Genomic DNA, 6,948 nt, shown 5'->3' with positions numbered 1-6,948 from the left:
GAAAAGAAAAGAAAAGAAAAGAAAAGAAAAGAAAAGAAAAGAAAAGAAAAGAAAAGAAAAGAAAAGAAAAGAAAAGAAAAGAAAAGGAACCAGGGCGAAGGAAATAAGGACAGAGGAGAGCAGAGAGGCGCTCACTGCGAAGCCCCTTCCTCAGCCCCCCTCCCCCCCGCCCCCGCCCCCCCACCCCGCAACACCCCGGGCCGCCCCCGCAGAGCGGCTCCCCGGGAGGATCTCCGGAGCCGGGCGGAGCACACGGAGGAGCGCAACGGATCCCGTGCCGGGCGCGCAGTCCCGGCGCCTTCCTGCCGCCCCGGCGCTAGGCTTTAAGTTACGGCGGACGTCTCCGAGGGCCGCTTTTCCCCTCTTTGGGTCGGGCACCGCCGTCCCTCCGCCGAGCGCGTTACGAGCTGGGGCTGAAAAGTTTGCGGAGCGGCTTCGGCTCGCGTCTTCCGCTCACCCTTCCCCGGCGACGGCCTCGCACCCGCGGCCGTTTTTCACCGCGTTTTCCGCGTCCTCCCTCTCTCTCCCTCCCCGGCTCTCGGCTCCCGCGTCCGCTCGAAGGGGAAGGAAGGCAGCGGGGAAACTTTCGCAAAGGGCCAACGCCTGCCGCCTCCCGGCCCCCGCCCTCCCCGCCGCGCTCCGGGACGGGGCCCTGCGGGCGGGGGCACCTCGAGGCTGGGAGCGGCCCCGGGCTCCTCTCCCACCGTAGAGACGCACGCGGGACCGCGACCCACGGGCTGCGCGGGGCTCCCTGCCACCGGCGTGGGAAGTTTGCCCGAGTCGTGCAGTCATCGGAAGATGCTCCCCTCCGCCTCTGCGCCCCAGGCGCTGCCTTAGGGGCTCCGTGTCCCTGGGGTGGGAGATCACCCATCTTTAATTTATTTATTTTTTTACCCTTTCGGGCCTGAGTGTGAGCATTTCTCCCTTTTCAGCGCCCAGAGGAGAGACGCGTCCCCGCTATCCCCTCTGCCAACACCCTCTGCCGGGCGCTGGGACCCGGGGGGGCTGCCCGGCCCGGGCCCGGGCACCGAGGAAGTTGAAGTCGGGAAGAGAGGAAGGCGGGGGGGAGAGCGATCCTTTGTGTTTGTGTCCTCCTTTGTTCCGGAATTAACTTGACCGGTGGGGCTGAGAGGCAGCGGCACCATTTCGATGAGAGGGCGCGAGGGAGAGGGGGGATCTTTTGATCCTCATCGAGGGAATCGCGGCGGGAGGGGCTGCGGGAGGGGCTGCACCGCTGTCTCTCCGCGGAGGCTCGCAGCGAAATTTCGTTGCAGGCGCAATTTTTGCCTCGCACGGGAACTTTCGGCGCTAATTGGCCGCGCCGCTCCCTGAGCAGGTCCCGCTCCTCTCCGCTCGGCCGTTCCCAGGGAGAGAAAACAGAGCGCGTGGGGCTAAAAGGCAGCGAGACAAAATAATCAGCGTTAAAAGTACGCCTTGCTTTGAGGGGAGGGGGGGAGGAGGGGAGCAGGGAGAGGGGCAGAGAGGAGAGCGAAATAAGTCTATCGCCTGGAGAAATGATGCGATGTTACTGCTGCCCAGTGGCAGTAACCGGAATTGGGTCATTTTCGGGACAAACGCCGGCAAAATTCGAGTCACGTCCACTTTTGATATAAGGATGTGTCCTCTTTAAAAATTGTTATGCAAAAGACTCCCGGACGTGATCTTCTGGCGATAAAAAGCAGCGAGCCAAATAGTGCAGCCCGAGTCAATAATGGATGAACAGATTAAGAAACCTTTCTCCCAGGCAATTATTTCAGCAATTGAAAAGCTTGCTCTCTCTCCAAATTTTGAAAATAATAATAACAATAAGAGCAAAAGTAAATAAAGCCGAGCACGAGTACGATGGGCTCTTTGCCCCTCACTCAGGTTTATTTCCATTCGAGGAGGTACTGAGATCAGCGGCAGCCCGAAATCACGGCGGTTCATTACGATCTGCGCATCGTGACACTAAATAGGCGTAGCGGGGGGAGCACGGCCTGCCTGCATTTGTTTCTCCTTAAAGCTCCGGGTACATTCAGTCTCCTGCTCTGTAATCCCAACAAAAGGTGTTGGAAAATGTACCGAGGGGGGGATCGGTGGGGGAGGGAATAGATGATGGCATCGGGGATCCGAAGGGGAAATCCCAGGGCCGGGGCGCGTAGGCAGCGGCTCCGCGGGGCTGCTGGGCTCTGATGGCTGCATAGGGCGGAGCGGAGAGGGGGAAGCAGAATTCCGAGCTCACGGTACGGCCCCGAGCCTCTGAGAGAGCTGCTCCAGGGCCGTGGCTTCCCCTCCTCCCCCCCCCCACCCCGCCGCCCCGGCAGGAAGGCAGGGGGTTCCTGCAGCCATCCTGTTCAGCCTTGAATTTGGCCAATGGTGGCAACCGCTCGCAGTTCAGTTCTGTCACCAAGGCAGAGAGCAGATCAAAAGGGAAGGAAATTGACTTTCTGGAGACAGCTGGAGGAAGGCAGGCTTTGTCCTCTTCAGGAGAGGTGCCACCATGTCTGAAGCAAAGAACAAGACTTTGGAGCCATTGGGCTGCATGGGAAAATGGAAATTCTAGAATCATAAAATATCTCAAGTTGGGAAGGGCCCATAGAGATCATGGTTCGGGAACAACGGCTCCTTACGGTGCAGAGAGAGAAGAGGTATGGCAGGAGCCAGCCGTAGCTGAGCTGCTCAGCCCAGAGTCCTTTCCAGGACATGCCACAGTACAATGGAACCCTTGCTGGCATGGCACTTCACCTGCACACCCAGCCCTGCAGCCAAATCCCACATCCCTCTCCAGACAGCAGCCTTACATTCCTGAGTTAGACAAATGATGAAAAAGTTCCAGTTACTGTCTAATGAAAGGCCTCCATCTCCCTTCCCCCAGAGGTTTCCGATGCACATATAATTAGCTCTCAATATTTCATGAATATGGGGTTTTACTAATTCCTTTTCACTCTGGAGATTTTGCATTCACTCTGTCATTTTGCAGAAAGCCGTGGCTGTGGGAAGGGTGGTTTGGGGTGGGCTCTTCTATGTGGATGCCCAACATTCGCTGCCCCAGGCCTCAGCCCAGACAGGTGGGGAGACAGATCCCAAGTGAGGGTCCACAGCTTATTGTTATTATTATTAGCCAAAAATTAAATGTGCAGTGGGATCTCAGTTCTTTGGGGCAGATATTTCTTTGGACGTACACTGTTTTAGGAGCAGGTCTTTCCTTCTGGGTTACAGCACGTTTGGGAGGGAGACTGGTACTTTTCTGAGCTAGGAGGTGGAAGTGGAGCAGATATCATTAAGAAATGCCCCACTCAACCTTGGCATCTGTTGCAATCTTTGACAATAACAGATCCCAATCAGTACTTAGTAATACACATAAGGATAGCTGTAGGCTTTGTGTAACAAAGGGCAAAGCTGCCCCTGCATCATCTTTGGGTTTGGTTCATGCATCTCACTGCAAAGCAGCTCTGCAAAAGTTTCCATGTTCATAGTCAGCATGGAAAGAAATGGGAGACCCATCTCCCTTCCCACTGTCTGGAAGCTCATAACTTGGGTACTGTGGGTGCTCCCAGGGTCTGCCCCAGAGTCTGCCCCAGAGCCTGCCCCAGAGCCATCCTTTCCTTTTCCATTCCTATGCTACAGCTGTCCTGGTTGTATGGTGACAGCCATCCTTCCTCTGCTGGTGCCTTAGGACTGTGCCTTTTTCTCTTATCCTGCTCCATACAAACACCTGTGCCCCTGTACCATGCTGGAACAATAGCTCTGTTTTCTGCAAACTTAGGTCCTTCTGTTCAAACAGATGCAGACTAGTGCACTTTTCACCACATTGCCTCTGAGCTCAGCACTGGTATTTGTAATGCACTGTAAAGGAACCCCCCAACCAGAAGCAGCTCGTTAAAAACCCCATTATCCTCATAATTTACTATTAATTTCACTGCCTGCCTTATGATTCGTAAGAAGGACAACAAATCCTGTGACAGATGATGCTCAGAAGCACTGAGACTGGTGAGCAAAGGGTTTTATTTGCCACATATTTTAGCTGGATGCTACAGAGGCTTTGCAGTTTGCAGTACGCATTGTTGCTGCACGTGGTCCATTGAAGCACAGCTTTGTTCCCAGGCATTAAACTCTGTGAGTCACTGGTTGCTGCACCTTGCATATTTCTTACAACAACTTTACACTTCTCCGGGCCTTTTCCACCCTTTCCTACCTCCCGTTGTTCACTGAAAGCCATGAGGAGCTGGTGAAAGGGAGAGGTGTGACTGAGGGGGTGCAGGATCGGGGCTTGAAGGTGTTTTGCAGTGGGATTTTAGTCTGATTTTGCATCAGGATCAGCTATTCACTCCCCTGTCTGTGCCTTGGGTGTGCCACATCAGGACCATGTTGTGTCCGGGTGCAGTTAACAGCACAGATAGCAAAACCACCAGAGGTGGTACATTTTAGGGTGGTACACCCAGACTGCATGGCTTTCCAGGATCCTACAGGCAGCACAGAGCCATAGGATAGTTTGAGTTGGAAGGGACCTTTAGAGGCCATCTGGTCCAACTTCCCTGCAATGAACAGGGACACCTGAAGCCGGATCAGGGCGCTCGGAACTCAGCATCTCAGCGGCAGCACCCGGCCCCCTCCCGGCCTTCCTCACGCCGCTGCACTCCAAATGCCGCGTTCCAAATGCCGTGTCCCAAATGCTGGCTTCCAGAGCCATCTCGTGGCTCTCGCCCGTCAGCACAGCCGAGCTGCTGCACGCCGCTGGTGCCTTCCAGCCGCTTCACAACCTGCTTGCACATCTCCCCCCCTCCCCCCCCCCTTCATTTTCACACCTCCACGTGGGTTTTTAGCCTTTTGGGACTCTCCTCTAGCAAAGCCCGCCGGTGGGTGAAAGAAGTTCCTTTTGGGAATGGGTGGTGTGGAGGACACGGCAAAGATGGGACCCAGAGATGGGAATCCCCACAACTGCTGTACAGTGCTGAAGCGGAGTGATCCCTGCCTGCTGGGAAGAGGACATTGCTGGATGTTTAAAACCTTTATATTCCTACTGTGTTAGACTTTGTCTGACGGGTGGCCCCTCTTCCCCTGCAGCAGGGGCAGCAGCTATGGCTGTGCTGCTTGATCCCACACACTGCTTGTCTCCATTTAGCTGGAGATTCCCTTTCCATTCCATAAATTAAGTCTCAGAGACATGGGGTGATATTTTAATGCGTATCCCATAGCCCCACAGATTCTTGCTGGGCCCAAGCCATGTACGCAATCTATACTTTCCCAGTGGTGTATAATTTTCTTGGCACTTTCCTTGCAACAGGTGGGCTGTGATATAGAGCAGCACAATGTGACCACTTCACTCTTGCCTAAGAAGAAAGATTTACTGCAGAAGACATATTATTTGCAGTTTTATGGAGATTTCTTATCTAAAGCCATCTAACACCCTATGGCGGGGGTCCACAACTTTGAGAAAGCCTCAGAACATCCAAACGTTTCCAAACAGGAAAGGAGCCAAGTTACCATGTCTGCACTCAAAACTGGGATGCTGAGATGGGAAATGTAGCTGAGATCACATGGAGCTATAACTCCATTTTGCCTGTCTGGGGTCCAAAGAACCTTACGTAATGCAGCCAGCCCTGGAGGGAGACAATATCTCAGATGAAAAATGACTTCCCAGGTGCCATGGACAATGTGCTGGCTGGGCAGGCTCAGGCAGCTCACTGTGCTTTGTCCTCAGGCCAATCATCAATGTCTCCATCCAAGGGGTGCCCAATCTCATAACAGAGAAGGTTCGGGTTGGATGTTAGGAAACATTTCTTCACAGAATGAGTGTTGAGGCAGTGGCACAGGCTGCCCAGGGAGGTGGTGGAGTCATGATCCCTGGAGGTGTTCAAGGACCCTGGAGATGTAGTACTGAGGGACATGGTCAGTGGGCATAGTGAGGGTGGGTTGGTGATCAGATCAGATGATCCTAGAAATCTCTTCCAACCTTAATGATTCTATGATTCTATGGCGAGCAGCTATGGATCTGATCTCAGGGGTGGGTGATACGGACTCAAGGCATCACAAAGAAGGGATGAGTGGCCTGCAGGAACATGGCTGAACTATTCCCTGTCTTGATGCTCAGAGCAGTTTTCCTTCACACTCTGCATTGTGTTGCAGTTGAGTTCAAGGTTCAACTCTGTACTACAACACAATGAGCACGTCCTGAGTTACAACCACTAAGCAGCAAGGAAACACTAGTAAATCTTAATGTGGAGGCTGATAAAGTGTAAAATACAACATAAAATATGATGCATGGGTTGGTATGGAGCCTGCAAGCCTCTGATCTGTTCCAATGGGGGCAAATTCTGGCTGAGTACTCCTGATGGAGCTCACAGCAGGCCAGCTGCCATCAGAGGGCCTATAGCCACCCTCATGGCTCTTATCTCAATAATTCCTTGTTATTAATAACTTTTATAGTTTATATGTGGGACTGAATGGTGTGTGCTTTTTCAGCAGGGACGAACCACTCAATCACATAAAGCCTCACCTAAGAGATGCTGCTAGATGAATCATTTAGGTTGATTGAGGGCTGTGTAAGTGATATATTAAAGATGTGCCAAGCAACATTCCTTGATGGGGAAAATTATGTGTTTTCTGGCAGATTCATAAGCTGAGGAATTCATCTGTGGGTTGTTAAGGAGATTATTGTCTGGTATGTGTGTGTATGCATGGGAACGACAATGCTAGTCAGGCCAGCTTACTAGATAGGCAAAATAATCTGGTTTTGCTAAAATGAAACTGATATGATATGAAATGAATACCAAAGAGACATTTGGTGCATGGACATCAGAAATGGGAACGAGGTGGGACAGGGCTAGCAGAGCTCGCTGTGACAGTGACTTCTATATTTGGTACATATTTTTAAAGCTATTTTTTTTGTTGTTGTTGTTCTTTTTTTTTTTTTTTTTTCTTTTTGCTGGAAATTATGTGCCCTCTCCACTGCATCATATGTATGCATAT

This window comes from Centrocercus urophasianus, unplaced genomic scaffold (assembly GCF_019232065.1).
Source record: "Centrocercus urophasianus isolate 14NV4802_14NV808 unplaced genomic scaffold, USGS_Curo_1.0 seq_28, whole genome shotgun sequence".
NCBI classification, from domain to species: domain Eukaryota; kingdom Metazoa; phylum Chordata; class Aves; order Galliformes; family Phasianidae; genus Centrocercus; species Centrocercus urophasianus.
Note: the sequence above shows the minus strand (reverse complement) of the source record.